We start from the raw sequence: 15,757 nt of genomic DNA, 5'->3' as shown, positions 1-15,757 counted from the left end.
AAGAAGAAAAAGAAAAAACACTTCTTGAAGCATGGTGACCCACATAGGGAATATATTTTGTATCAAATGTTTGCCTGGGGACCAACTGACCCAAACTTCAGCATATGTAACACCTTTTACCCTTCAGAAATATGAAGTCTCAGCAGTTTATAAAGCCCACCCGACTCTGCTCTTCACCCTCCACCCTGATGCCAACCCTCACCTTCTGACCTCAACCAGAATTCCACTTGTTTTCCACTAGGTAAAATTAACCAGTACACTCTTAAAGAAAGAAAGAAGTTTATTCTTGCTTATTCATGAAAAGGTATCAAGACATCAATGTGTCATTCCCACCACTTATCAATTCACTCAAAAGTCAGTAAAAGCATACTCTATGTCAGGTACTAGATTAGATTCAATCAATACAATTATGATTATGACATGACTCCTGTACTCTAGAAGCTTCTGTGAAGACGGACCATTCTTAGCAAACTTTTTATTTTGAAAAATTTCAGACCTGCAGAAATCCTTCACTTATATTTACTAACTGTTAATGTTGCATATTTTCTTTCTCTTTCTCATCTTGCCTCTAAACATGTGTTTATGTGTATACATTTTTTATGGTGGGGGGAGAACTATTTACTTTTTTTTCCCCATAAGTTATTGGGGTACAGGTGGTATTTGGTTACATGAGTAATTTCTTTAGTGGTGATTTGTGAGATTTTGGTGCACCCATCACTTGAGCAATATACACTGCACCATATTTGTAGTCTTTTATCCCTCACCCCCCTCCCACTCTTCCCCCCAAAATCCCCAAAGTCCATTGTATCATTCTTATGCCTTTGTGTCCTCATAGCTTAGCTCCCACATATCAGTGAGAACATACAACGTTTGGTTTTCCATTCCTGAGTTACTTCACTTAGAATAATAGTCTCCAATCTCATTCAGGTCATTGCAAATGCTGTTAATTCATTCATTTTTAAGGCTGAGTAGTATTCCATCATTCATATATATACACACACACACACACACACACACATATATATGAATACTATATATTATTTATATATATCTCTCTCTCTCACAGTTTCTTTATCCACTCATTGATTGATGGGTGTTTGGGTTGGTTCCATGATTTTGCAACTTGAATTGTGCTGCTATAAACATGAATGGCAAGTATCTTTTTCGAATAATGATTTCTTTTCCTCTGGGTAGATACCCAGTACTGGGAGTGCTGGATCAAATGGTAGTTCTACTTTTAGTTCTTTAAGGGAACTCCACACTGTTTTCCATAGTGGTTGTACTAGTTTACATTCCCACCAGCAGTGTAGAAGTGTTCCCTGATTGCCGCATCCATGCCAGCATCTACTGTTTTTTAATTTTTTGCTTACGGCCATTCTTGCAGGAGCAAGGTGGTATTGCATTGTGGTTTTGATTTGCATTTTCTTGATCATTAGTGATGTTGAGCATTTTTCATGTTTCTTGGCCATTTTGATGTCTTCTTTTGAGAATTGTCTATGCATGTCCTTAGCCTACTTTTTGATAGGATTGTTTGTTTTTTTCTTGCTGATTTATTTGAGTTCATTGTAGATTCTGGATATTAGTCCTTTGTCAGATGTGTAGATTGTGAAGATTTTCTCCCCCTCTGTGGGTTGTCTGTTTACTCTGCTGACTGTTCCTTTTTCTGTGCAAAAGCTCTTAAGTTTCATTAGGTCCCAGCTATTTATGTTTGTTTTTATTGCATTTGCTTTTGGGGTCTTGGTCATGAAATCCTTGCCTAAACCAATGTCTAGAAGGGTTTTCAATGTTGTTCTACAATTCTTATAGTTTCAGGATCTTAGGGTTTCTGGTCCTTAATGCATCTTGAGTTGATTTTGTATATGTGAGATATAAGGATCCAGTTTCATTCTCCTACATGGGCTAGCCACACTGCACCTAGCACCATCAAGGTAAGGTGTCCTTTCCTCGCCGTATGTTTTGTTTGCTTTGCTGAATATCAGTTGACTGTGAGTATTTTTGTATTTCTGGGTTCTCTATTCTGTTCCGTTTGTCTATGTGTCTATTTTTATACCAGTACCACGCTATTTGGGGAACTGTGGCCTTATAGTATAGTTTGAAATGAGGTAGTGTGATTCTGTTCTTTTTTTTTTGAGACAGAGTCTCATTGTCGCCCAGGCTGGAGTGCAGTGGCAGTGGATCTCGGCTCACTGCAAGCTCCGCCCGGTTCACGCATTCTCCTGCCTCAGCCTCCAGGAGTAGCTGGGATACAGGCACCTGCCACCACCCGGCTAATTTTTGTATTTTTAGTAGAGATGGGGTTTCACCGTGTTAGCCAGGATGGTTTTGATCTCCTGAACTCGTGATCCACCCACCTTGGCCTTCCAAATTACTGGGATTACAGGTGTGAGCCACTGTGCCCAGTCTAGATTTGTTCTTTTTGCTTAGCCTTGCTTTGGCTATGTGGGCTCCTTTTTGGTTTCATGTGAATTTTAAAATTGCTTTTTCTAATTCGGTAAAGAATGATGGTGGTATTTTGATGGGAACTGCTTTAAATTTGTAGATTGCTTTTGGCAGTATGATCATTTTCACAATATTGATTCTATCCATCCATGAGTATGGGATGTGTTTCCATTTGTTCATGTCATCTATGATTTCTTTCAGCAGTGTTTTGTAGTTTTCCTTGTAGTGGTCTTTTGATTTCTTGGTTAGGTACATTCCTGAGTTTGTTTTTTGTTTTTTTTTTTTTGTTTTTTTTTGCAGCCATTGTCAAAGGGGTTGAGTTCTTGATTTGATTCTCTGCTTGGTTGCTTTGGTGTATAGAAGAGCTACTGATCTGTGTATATTATTCTTGTATCTGGAAACTTTGCTGCATTCTTTTATCAGTTCTAGTAGCTTTCTGGAGGCGTCCCTAGGGTTTTCAAGGTAAACGATTATATTGTCAGCAAACAGGGGCAGTTTGACTTCCTCTTTACTGATTTGGATGCCCTTTATTTCTTTCTCTTGTCTGATTGCTCTGGCTAGGACTTCCAGTACCATGTTGAAGAGGAGTGGTGAGAATGGGCATTCTTGCCTTGTTCCAGTTCTCAGAGGGCATGCTTTCAACTTTTCTCCATTCAGTATTGTGTTGGCTGTGGGTTTGTCATAGATGGCTTTTACTTGGCTTTTACTACATTGAAGTATGTCCCTTGTATGCTGATTTTGTGAGAGTTTCAATCGTAAAGAGATGCTGGATTTTGTCGAGTGCTTTTTCTGCATTTATGAAGATGATCATGTGATTTTTAAAAAAATTCTGTTTATGTGGTATATCACATTTATTGACTTGCTTATGTTAAGCCATCCCTGCATCCCTGGTATGAAACCCACTTGATCATGGTGGATTATCTTTCTGATATGTTGTTGGATTTGTTTAACTAGTATTTTGTTAAGGATTTTAGCATCTATGTTCATCAAGGATATCGGTCTAGAGTTTTCTTTTTTGGTTATGTCATTTCCCGGTTTTGGTATTAGGTTGATACTGGCTTCATAGAATGAATTAGGAAGGGTTCCTTCTTGCTCTATCTTGTGGAATAGTGTGAAAAGGATTGGAACCAATTTTTCTTTGAATGTTTGGTAGAATTCTGCTGTGAATCTGTGTGGTCCTGGCCTTTTTTTGTTGGTAATTTTTAAATTACCATTTCAATCTTGCTGCTTGTTATTAGTCTGTTCAGGGTATCTAATTCTTCCTGATTTAAGGTAGGAGGGTTTGTATTTTTCCAGGAATGTGTCCCTCTTTTCTAGGTTTTCTATGTGCATAAAAGTGTTCATAGTGGCCTTGAATCATCTTTTATATTTCAGTGGTGTCAGTTAGACTATCTTCTGTTTGTTTCTTAGTGAGGTTATTTGGATTTTCTCTCTTCTTTTCTTGGTTAATCTTGCTAATGGTCGATCAATTTTATTTATCTTTTCAAACAACCAGTGTTTTGTTTCATTTATCTTTTGTATTTTTTTGTTTGTTTGTTTCAATTTCATTTAGTTCTGTTCTGATCTTGGTTATTTCTTTCTTCTTCTGGGTGTGGGTTTGGTTTGTTCTAGTTTCTCTAGTTCCTTAAGTTGTGACCTTAGAATGCCAGTTTGTGCTCTTTCAGTCTTTTTGATGTAGGTGTTTAGAGCTATTAACTTTCCTCTTAGCACCACCTTTGCTGTATCCCAGAGGTTTTGATAGGTTGTGTCATTATGGTCATCCAGTTTGAAGAATTTTTTAATCTCCACCTTGATTTCATTTTTGACCCAGTACTCATGCAAGAGAAGATTACTTAATTCCCATGTATTTGCATGGTTTTGAAGGTTCCTTTTGGAGTTGATTTCCAGTTTTATTCCACTATTGTCTGGGAGAGTGCTTGATATAATTTCAATTTTCTTCAATTTATTAAGGCTTGTTTTATGGCCTATCATATTGTCTATTTTGGAGAAAGTTCCACGTGCTGTTGAATAGAATGTGTATTCTGTGGTTGTTGGATGAAATGTTCTGTATATATCTGTTAAGTCCATTTGTTCCAAGATATAGTTTAAATCCATTGTTTCTTTTGACCTGTCTAGTATGTGTTGTCAGTGGGGTATTGAAGTCCCCCACCATTGTGTTTCTGTCTATCTCAGTTTCTGTCTAACTCTATTAGTAATTGTTTTATAAATTTTGGAGCTCCAGTGTTAGATGCATGTATGTTTAGGATTGTCATATTTTCCTGTTGGACAAGGTCTTTTATCATTATATAATGTCTTTCTTTGTTTCTTTTAACTGCTGTTGCTTTAAAGTTTGTTTTGTCTGATATAATAATAGCTAACCCTGCTCATTTTTGGTGTCCATTTGCATGAAATGCCTTTTTCCAACCCTTTAAGTTTACATGAGTCCTTATGTGTTAGGCGAATCTCCTGAAGGCAGCAGATAGTTGGTTGGTGAGTTTTTTGGTCCATTCTGCAGTTCTGTATCTTTTTTTTTTTTTTTTTTTTTTTGAGACAGAGTCTCACCCTATCACCCAGGCTGGAGTGCAATGGTGCAATCTCGGCTCACTGCAACCTGTGCCTCCCAGGTTCAAACAATTTTCCTGCCTCAGCCTCCCGAGTAGCTGGGATTGCAGGTATGTGCCACCACACCCAGCTAATTTTTTGTATCTTTAGTAGAGACAGGGTTTCACCATGTTGGCCAGGCTGGTCTTGAACTCCTGACCTTGTGATCTACCCAACTCAGCCTCCCAAAGTGCTGGGATTACAGGCATGAGCCACCATGCCCAGCTGGTTCTGTATCTTTTAAGTGGAGCATTTAGGCCATTTACATTCAATGTTAGTATTGAAATATGAGGTATTGTTGCATTCATTGTGCTCTTTGTTGCCTGTGTACTTCGATTTGTTTGTTTTTTGTTTTTGCTTTTTAACTTGTAGTTTTGTTTTATAGGTCCTGTGTGATTTATGCTTTAAAGAGGTTCTGTTTTGTTGTGTTTCCATGATTTGTTTCAAGATTTAGAGCTTCTTTTAGCAGTTCCTGTAGTGATGGCTTGGTAATGGCGAATTCTCTCAGCATTTATTTGTCTGAAAAAGACTATATCTTTCCTTCATATACAAGGCTTAGGTTCGCTGGATACAAAATTCTTGGCTGATAATTGTTTTGTTTGAGGAGGCTGAAGACAGGACCCCAATCCTTCCTAGCTTGTAGGGTTTCTGCTGATAAATCTGCTGTTAATCTGGTAAGATTTCCTTTATAGAGTACATGGTGATTTTGTCTCACAGCTCTTAAGATTCTTTCCTTCGTCTTAACTTTGGATAATTTGATGACAACGTGCCTAGGTGAACATCTTTTTGCAATGAATTTCCTGGATGTTCTTTGTGCTTCTTGTATTTAGATGTCTAGGTCTCTAGCAAGGCTGGGGAAGTTTTCCTCGATTATTCCCCCAAATATGTTTTCCAAGCTTTTAGAATTTTCTTCTTCCTCAGTAACACCGATTATTCTTAAGTTTTGTCATTTAACATAATCCCAGACTTCTTGGAGGCTTTGTTCATATTTTCTTATTCTTTTTTCTTTGTCTTTGTTGGATAGGATTAATTTAAAGACCTTGTCTTCGAGCTCTGAATTTCTTTCTTCTACTTGTTCAATTCTATTTTGTGACTTTCCTGAGGATTTCACATTTCTAAAAGTGTGTCCAAAGTTTCCTGAATGTTTGATTGTTTTTTCTTTAAACTATCTATTTCCTTTAATATTTCTCCCTTCACTTCTTGTATCATGTTTTGGATTTCCTTGCATTGGGCTTCACCTTTCTCTTGTCCCTCCCTGATTAGCTTAATAACTAACCTCCTGAATTCTTTTTCAGGTAAAGGGATTTCTTGTTGGTTTGCATACATTGCTGGTGAACTAATGTGATTTTTTGGGCAGGCTGAGCAGCGCAAAAATAGAGCATTAAACCACTAAAGCTAAGAACTCTCATGGAATCCACTGCACCCCCATCCCCACCCCTGCCACTTCCACAGGAATAGGTGCTGGTATCTAAGGCTGAGAGACCAATAGGTGGTTTACATCATGGGACTCTCTGTGCAGACCACCCCATTACCAGCCTGGAGCCGGGTAGACTTCCTGGGTGGCTAGATTCAGAAGAGAGAAAACAATCACTGCAGTTCAGCTCACAGGAAGCCACATCCATAGGAAAAGGGGAAGAATACATAGGAAAAGGGAACACCCCATGGGACAAAAGAATCTGAACAACAGCCTTCAGCCCTACACCTTCCCTCTGAGAGAGCCTACCCAAATGAAAAAGAACCAGAAAACCAACCATGGTAATATGACAAAATAAGGCTCTTTGACACCCAGAGGGGAGAACTATTTAAAAGTAAGTTTCACACATCAGAAGTTGGGCATTTAAACAAATAAGCCCAATGAAGTTGTAACAGCTTCAGCAGAAACCCATATAAAATATAGTTACAAGGAAGAGGAGGGCATAGGAGACAATCAAGAAAGTCTTCCTCAGAGATGATTTGCCAGGTACTTTAGAGATGGGAAGACAGCTTGAGCAACAGGAAAAACATGTATCAAGGTCCCAGGACCAACCCCGTGCACAGCATTAGGAGAGCAGTAAGTAGTTTTGCATGGTTGGCCCATGTGCTAGAGATAAAAAGATTGGGAAAAGGGTCATGAGAAGGATAGGATGGACAAGTAGGCAGTGGCTGAAATGCAGAAGGCCTTGTATGCAACTAAAAGGAGGTTTATCTTTATCTTACGACTGATGAATAATCATTGACAAGTGATAGGCTGAGGAGTGATCTGATTTGTGCTCTGTATTCAGAACTTTATAGAGAGAACATCTAAAGTTAACAGAGCAATGGTGAAGAGGGAGATTTTCAGGCACCCTGATAGTCCTATGGGTAGAGATATTTGGGGAACTCAAGGCTTTTCAAATGCCCCAATATCTTACCTATGAATTGGTGCCGTGATTTTTCCACCACAGAATATGTATGTGGAGCGGTGCTTCCAAAATATGGTTGTGTGTTACAGTCAACTGAGGAGTTTTAAAAGAAGCAGAGAGTCACAGCTTTTACTCCAGACCTATTGAGTCAGAATCCTCTGAAGTGGAACCTGGGGATCTGTATTTTCCAGAATTTCCTCCAGGTAGCCCTGGTGCAGCCAGTTTACCGAGTGAGGTTTGGGAATATCAAGTTGCAGAGGGAGAGTAGGAAGGAATGGCTACAGAGGTCTTACAAAGGCTCAGTTGGTCAGTGTCCGTGACACCTATCAAATGCTGTGGGAGCAGGTTGGTTATATTAGCCTGCATTGCTCAAGCTGCCATGTCATGTGTCTCTTTGTGTCCTTGGAAAGTCTTGCAAAGTCAGGCATATGGTAGAGGCTCCTCAACTATTTGATAAATGAATGAGCATGGCTGAACTCGAATGTTAGCGAAGACTGGCAGTATGACTAACAGTGTGCTTGTATATTTTTCTTTGACCAAAATACTCTAAAATACCAATTTATTAAAACAAGAGATACATATAGCCTAAAGCCCAGCTATTTACTCAGACTTTTCAGCAGTTCTGTTCATTTTAATTTTAAAATTAGGGCTCAGTCATTTTGATAAAATATCTGCTCTGAAGAAGATAACAGATCTTAGAACACAGAAGATTACATCAGTCATCCTGTGAACACTGGTACACTGAAATTTTATGAGCTAAACTAAGAAAATGTATTCTCTGGTACTACTTCTGAATCAATTATCATCACTGTGTGATTGTGATAATCTAAGTGATGACAACTGGACATAATATTGGTAGTTAATTCAGACATATGTTAAATAATGGAGACAGGAAAAATCATTTGAAGTTGAACTTGACAATCATGGCATGATGTTTATTTCAAACATGTTTTGAAAGAAATGTTTTAAAACATTTAATCTTTTTGCTTGGTAAAAGAAGAGATAGTATTATTGCATTCATTAGTTGAGGTTTTATTATAGATGTCAAAACCAAGACTCTTATTAGACATAAATATTTAAAAAAAATTATTTGTTTCTGACCCTCGCCCATTTAAAATAAAAATCTCATTTAGACATTTTATGTCTAGAGAGGTGCTGAATGGACAGTCAGAAGGTGGATGTTGGGGAAACAGAGCTGATCTTCAGGAATCAACAGTTGACTCTGTTCAAAAACCATGTTCCAAAGTAACATGCATTTTAAAGCAGCTAAATAATGATGTTTATCAGATGCAGCTCTTTTGATAAACAGAGGTGATTTAAAGATTTTAATTAACTTCACATGTTTATTAAGTTCAGTTTGGAGAAGCCATGAAAAATGTGGATTAGGTCTCAGTGTTTATTTGCATAAGTAGGAGACCAAGTTAGAAGCAGGCTGAACACGGGAATACTGTAACATTGTCAAGTCTCTGTCTCTCTAGCTCGTGGACAGTCTGTCTACACATGGCTGATGGTATGGCCAGTCAGCTACACCAAGCTCACATCTTACCAAATTTGTAACCAGTGAATAGAATCTTTACAGATACCCTCAGCAGAAAATATTCTGTGGAACCTGGTTTTCCAGACTTTGATCGTTTTCCATCCTTGAATCAATCATGTTTTCATCCTTGGGCCCATCAACTCAATAATAAGGGGGAAGGCAACTCTTACGGAGCTGGCTCTGTGTCATTACTTTCCCTTGTCAGTGGGTGGAGAAACAGGTTGATCCTTCCCCAAATCCTGTGTCATGGATTTCTCACATGGAAGGAGTGTTTTGCTAAGAGAGAAGAAAAGCATTGTTCTATTGGCAAAAGGAAAAGAAAAAAGTCAACAAGTGGCTTAATTTCCCCATTAGTGTTTAATATGTTTAAGGTACGAAGAAAAATCAGTCTTTAATGGCAAAAGCAAATTTTATGCTCCCAAGTGAGGAAACATTGCATCTCTTCAACAGTGAAAACAATGGTTTTATTCTTGTATTTCAGTATGTTATATGCCTCTCGCCAACCCTGGATCTAATTTTAAACTCTTGTATGAAATGTGTAAGACAAAAAAGTTAAACATTTCACATGCAAAGTTTCTAGATTTTAGCTACTCCTTGTGCCTTGCAAATGGTAAATACTCAATATCTGTTGCATAAATTAATTTATTATATCACTGAACCATGGAAATAGATGGGTCCTTAGAAGGTATCTAGTTAATCTCTTGGATAGATGCAGATATTTCCTACAATGTCTTGCAGAGGGATCATTGAACCACTCTCTGAACACTTTCATATGAAAACTCCCACTGTTTTTGTTCTCAGGGAGTTTGTTTGCCATCTACCAACATCTTACATAGTTAACAGAAACTGGTAACACTGAACAGAAACTGGTAACACTGAACAAAGGGACATTCACAGTTTGCTTAATTTCTTTTTCTCCTCCCCACCCCCATGTATGTTAAGATAAAAATAACAAATTGAATGATATATCAAGTAATATTATCTGCCAACGAAATGTAAATGAACAAGCTAGTCTTTGTTCAGGGGAAGTGGGGAAGAATTCCAATGAGGGAATTGATTGAGAGATAGAAGTCATGGACTATTGTTTCAGCCTTGAAGCTGCCTGAGAGGAAGTAATGATTCTCCTGGATAGTTGGTACCTGGACTGAGAGCTAGGCTGGCTTCTTTGTGGCTGTGGGAGGTGTATCTTCACTGGAATGACAGAGAAGAAGAAAATGAGGTTCTGTGTGATTTAGAAGGTAGGGAGATACAGAGTATCCAGAGGCGTAGCTTACGTTAAGAAACACCAATACCACTGGGCATGGTGGCTCATGCCTACAATCCCAGCACTTTGGGAGGCTGAGGTGGGTGGATCACTTGAGGTCAGGAGTTTGAGACCAGCCTGACCAACACGGTAAAACCCCCATCTCTACAAAAAAAAATACAAACATTAGCAGGCATGGTGGCACATGCCTGTAGTCCCAGCTATGGAGGGGTTGGGGGAAGTAGAGGTTGCAGTGAACTGAGATCGCACCACTGCACTCCAGCCTGGGCGACAGAGTGAGACTCTGTCTCAAAAAGAAAAGAAAAGCAAGAAAGAAGCACAAACACAGTGTTGAAGCAGGCAGAGGATGGTGAAGCACAGGTTCCACATGTCTTGTAGTGTTATTTGTCACTTCTGGTAACAAGATTTTTAATAATGTAATATGCCTGTTCTTTGCAATGTTACTTTTTTATTGTTTTTTTTTAATAGATGAATTACATATGTAAATAATCTCTAAATGCATCTCATCTTTGAATTAATTTGCTCTGTCTTTTTCTCCTGTAATATATACATTATAATGTATTTTAAAACTATTTAAATAATGTCAGTGTGTTACATTGTTTAATAATTTTCTAAACCTTTTTTAAAAAAATTCTCCAAATAATGTTCACAAGTATAAGAAAATCTATGAATAAGTTCTTGTGGAATAGTTTAGATCCATTTACTTGAATATTTTTCATTACAGGTAGTCTAACTGGAGGGAAATCACTGTCAATTAGTCGTGTGTAGTTGAAAATATTTAAAGAAATTTGTTCATATTAGGTTTGAATAGAGCATTCCTAAAGTCTTCCCTAAATTGTAAGTTTGGTGATTTAAAAGCTCTCAAGAAGTCAAAAAAATTTTGTGACTTTTAAGAACTTAGTCTTTAGGCCGGGTGTGGTGTCTCATGCCTGTAATACCAGCACTTTGGGAGGCCAAGGCAGGTGGATAACCTGAGGTCAGGAGTTCGAGACCAGCCTGGTCAACATGGCAAAATCCCATCTCTCCAAAAAATACAAAAGTTAGCCAGGCACAGTGTCACGTGCCTATAATCCCAGCTGTTAGGTGGGGCAGAGGCAGGAGGATGGCTTGAACCTGGGAAGCGGAGGTTGCACTTAGCCAAGATCGTGCCACTGCACTCCAGGCTGGGAAACATAGCAAAACTCCATCTCAAAAAAAAAAAAAAAAAAAGTTTTTAATGTTCTTTATTTAGGAAACATTTTAGATACTTAATAGAGAGGACAAGATGTAGTTTCAAGAAAATTTCAGGAAATCAATATCCAGATGTCATTCATAGAATAGAAATTTCAGATGGCATCTTCATCTTGACTCTGAAATAATTAATTACAGAAATGGTTGGCAGTAGAATTAGAATCAAATTGACAATAAAATATTTATTAATTCAAATACCATTCTATCACATACCATGGATAACAGTTCCATGAACAATTTTCACATATAATTTACCTGTCAGGAAACGACTATTATTCTTCAAAATTGGTCATTTGTATGCATTGTATGATTTTTTGAAACAAATGTATTAGAACAATTATTAGCATTAGAAGAAGTAGCAGAAGATGAATATAAGCATATGTTTGCTCTCACATATGTTCATTTTCTTTTAGTGAGGGATGCCCCAAGGATGCATAGAGAGGAATTTATCAGTATCTCCCTAATCATTAATGCAGTCTTCAGCCCAAGAGAACTGCAAATCCCAGAATGCAACATTTCATTCTTATTTTAACATGGATTTCAGAAACCAGTGGACCAAATTTGATGAGGAAATTGGATTTACTATGAAGCCCCAAATGCTAAGACTTGAAGTTTATACAAGGTAGACTTTTGCTAAGTTTACTACATTTCTTCATTCAGTTTTAAGTAGTAGATGTTTGTACTCTCCACCTCATCAGCATATGTGATACAATTACTTGTTTTCATATACAAAAAATAAATCATTTCACCATAGAGAATTAGTATGAAGTTTAAGAACAAAATGAATGTGTTTTTATTCTGAAAAAAGCAATTATTTTAAAAACATATTCTAACATACATGTTTCTTGAAAGTAAATCATTGTTATTTGGATTCAGATTAAAATATCTTATGTTTTGAACTTTCATCATTTCTGAACTTGTCATTGCAAGCTATCATGATTAGCATTCCACGTAGACACTTCAAATCAGAAATAGGTTTTTGTTTTCTCTTGTGGGTATGGTGTCACTTAGTTTATTACTACTGTGACTTCAATATATTCTCTACAAGTGGTTTGATAAATACACAATAATAATAGTAGTAAGAAGGTATACAAAATGATAAACATAATTAAAATAATAGCTAATATTTATTGCATACTTACTATATTTGAGGCACTTTACTAAGAGCTTCCATCGATTACTTCATTTAATCTTCACAAAATCTTATAAGATAGTTACTATTAGTGTTGGTATTTTATTTATTTATTTATTTATTTATTTATTTTGAGACGGAGTCTCGCTCTGTTGCCCAGGCTGGAGTGCAGTGGCACGATCTCGGCTCACTGCAACCACCGCCTCCCAGGTTCACGCCATTCTCCTGCCTCAGCCTCCCGAGTAGCTAGGACTACAGGCGCCCGCCACTATGCCCAGCTAATTTTTTGCATTTTAGTAGAGACAGGGTTTCGCTGTGTTAGCCAGGATGGTCTTGATCTTCTTGTGATCTGCCCGCCTTGGCCTCCCAAAGTGCTGGGATTACTGGGATTAGAGGCGTGAGCCACCGTGCCCGGCCTAGTGTTGGTATTTTATAACAGGCTGAGGCCTAGTGAGAAAAAGTAATTTATAAAATGTGCAGAGCTCCTACCTGGTGGAGCCAGAATGTGGACTCCAGGGTCTGGTTCTTAATCACTATGTTACGCTGCATGCCATGCTTTGAAAGGAGATTTATTTTACAATGTGGCCACGCAAGGCAAATTCATCTCCACTACTGGAGAAACAACCCAATGTGCATGATTTTTTTTCTGCTGGAAAACATAATCTTTATACATGAAAGATAATGTTATGTCAACATTTTCTTCATGACCAAAATTGTCTCCTTTTCATGAGAAGAAAACTTTTCAATTTTATTTTGAGAAGTTAATATAAGTGAATATATAAGGTTAATTCCATCCAAAAACAATCACTGGGCAAAACAGATCTTTGTCCCGTTTTCCAGATTGACTCAACACATCCATCAAGTTATATGAGTAATTGCTCGACTGTTTACTTATGTTTCTGGCAGAATATCTTTTACAACTATTTTGAGTTCACAAAAAGAATATCAGTCCTACTCTATTTGTGAGAAGTATTATTTTGATGTATTTGTGATGTTTCCTGGGAACTTTACCCCATTCATTACAGTGTCCTTTCTGGTCCCAACCTTCTTTTTGGGGAGAGTAGTCTGATTTTATTTACTCATTACTCAAAAGATATTATTATAGACTGGACTCAGAAGTAGGCACAGGCTGCGTTTCTTGGTTATCTGCTCCTGGCATATTCCTTTGGCCTCCTTCATTCTTTTGGCCAAAAGTTTAGCATGTTCTGTAGTATACTGTTTCTGCAGAGCAACATAGCAGCATTTGTGTTGTGAAACATTTGGAGTAACAAGATGCCGAATCTTGGGTGTTTTGGTCCTAGGCTTACCTTCTTTGTTAAAGGCCTTTCTTACCACATATTGTTGGACATCATCTTTTTTAGAGAGATTGAAAAGTTTGCAGATTCTGCTAGCTCTTTTGGGCCCCATGTGATGAGGCATCATAGTGACAGTTAGTCAAGGAATATCCTTCTCTCCCTTTTTTACAATAAGTTGGTCGAGAACATTTAGATTGGCATCCACAATGCAATCCTGAACAACTTTACACTTTCCTTCTCCAGTTCTTCTGGGTGTATAACAGGAATGCCCTGTACTCAGTAGCAGGTGGACATGGTCATGGGCCAAGACATCCTGCTTCACAGGAAAACTTTCTTATTCCTACCACTGATTTGGACCACATAATCCTTCCATTCTTCACCCAGAGCATCAGCAGCTACTTCTGTGGCCATGTGCTTCTCATAAAAAGTATGAACTTTGGCCAGGAGTAGTGGCTTATGCTTGTAATCCCAACACTTTGGGAAGCTGAGAGGGTGGATCAGTTGAGGTCAAGAGTTAGAGACCAGCCTGGCCAACATGCTGAAACCCCGTCTCTCATAAAAATACAAAAATTAGCCAGGTGTGGTGGTGCACACCTGTAATCCCAGCTACTCAAGAGGCTGAGGCAGGAGAATCACTTAAACCCAGGAGGCAGAGGTTGCAATGAGCCAAGATCATACTACTGCACTCCAGCCTGGTTGATGGAGTGAGACTCTGTCTCCAAAAAAAAAAAAAAAAAAAAAAAAGAACTTTGCATTCATTAGTGACTTCAGTGAATTTCTGACAGCCGGTGACTAAGAAGGAGATATTCAGCTGCTTCAAGAAGCAGCTGATTGCCTCCAAGGTGCCACAAAAAAGAGCTGGTCTCCACTTTCTTACATCAAACTCTGTAATGTCCTGTGTCTTCCTGGCTCTGTTAATCCTGCCATTCTTGCCTGTGCTCCCCAGGGTTCTCTGATTTCCACATGCTCTGCTATCTAGCGCAGCCCTCCATCTCTTTTTAACTCCTCCTCCTCTGATCTTTTTGGTTCAACTTTATGATTTTTTAAGTTGTTATTCTCTTCATACCTTCCACAAATACTGCAATCATAAGTCTGGAAAGGCAGAAGTGGTTTCTGGCCAGTTGGAATATATTGACTCCACAGTTCATTGGCATAGATGATCTCTGGTGTTGGTTGCTGACACTGCAGCTGCACATCAGCACATTTAGGTGTTACTCCCAAGGCTCCACTCCTTTCTTCATTTCCTCTGTTGAGCTGTTTCTCAAATTGTGCATCTCATGTCCCTAAGAGTTCAGAAATATACTCTCAGAGATGCATAAGTACCTAAAATAATCTCAAATTTTGATTGTTTAAAAATATTTAATATAAGTTACCAAATTTCATTGCTTACACTTATACTTGTATTTTCATTTCGTTGGTGCCAAAGGAATGGCAGTGTTTGACTTTTTTCATGTTTTCTCAAACTGGGGATTCATAGCTTGTTCTCTGAGTTCCTGTGCTCTCAAGATTGAGAAAAACTGCTCTGCCATGCTTGAAATGGACCTGGGCAAATGAGCATCACCCAGGCCTGGCTATTCACTCCTCATGCATCTGTTGTGTACTTTCTACATTACACACTGCGTTACACACAAGGAATGAAAAACAGTTTCTTTCAAGGGTTAGTGGGGAAGTCAGATAAGTAAACAATTTTAATCTATTATGATATTGCTAGTCAATTGGTACAAACTTTCTGGAGGACAATGAAGTAATTGCATCAAGCCTTGTGGATAATCCTTAACCCAGTCATTTCACTTTTAGAAATTTATTTTATGAACACAAGAGAGGTCTACAAAGATTTGTATGAAGGACCCAGAAGTCAAATTAAATGAGGATTATTGTAATTGACTCAGCTCAACGTTA

General features: G+C 38.1%; 1 protein-coding gene and 1 pseudogene across 5 annotated transcripts in view; one reads left to right on the top strand and one right to left on the bottom strand.

Moving 5' to 3' along the window:
* CCDC141 (coiled-coil domain containing 141) overlaps nucleotides 1–15,757 on the top strand; it is a 249,619-nt gene that overhangs the window by 32,786 nt on the left and 201,076 nt on the right. The window lies entirely within an intron of this gene.
* On the bottom strand, nucleotides 13,650–15,006 carry LOC116269128 (annotated as a pseudogene).

The sequence above is a fragment of the Papio anubis genome, chromosome 10, assembly GCF_008728515.1.
Source record: "Papio anubis isolate 15944 chromosome 10, Panubis1.0, whole genome shotgun sequence".
NCBI classification, from domain to species: domain Eukaryota; kingdom Metazoa; phylum Chordata; class Mammalia; order Primates; family Cercopithecidae; genus Papio; species Papio anubis.
Note: the sequence above shows the minus strand (reverse complement) of the source record. Positions and strands in the feature narration are given on the sequence as shown.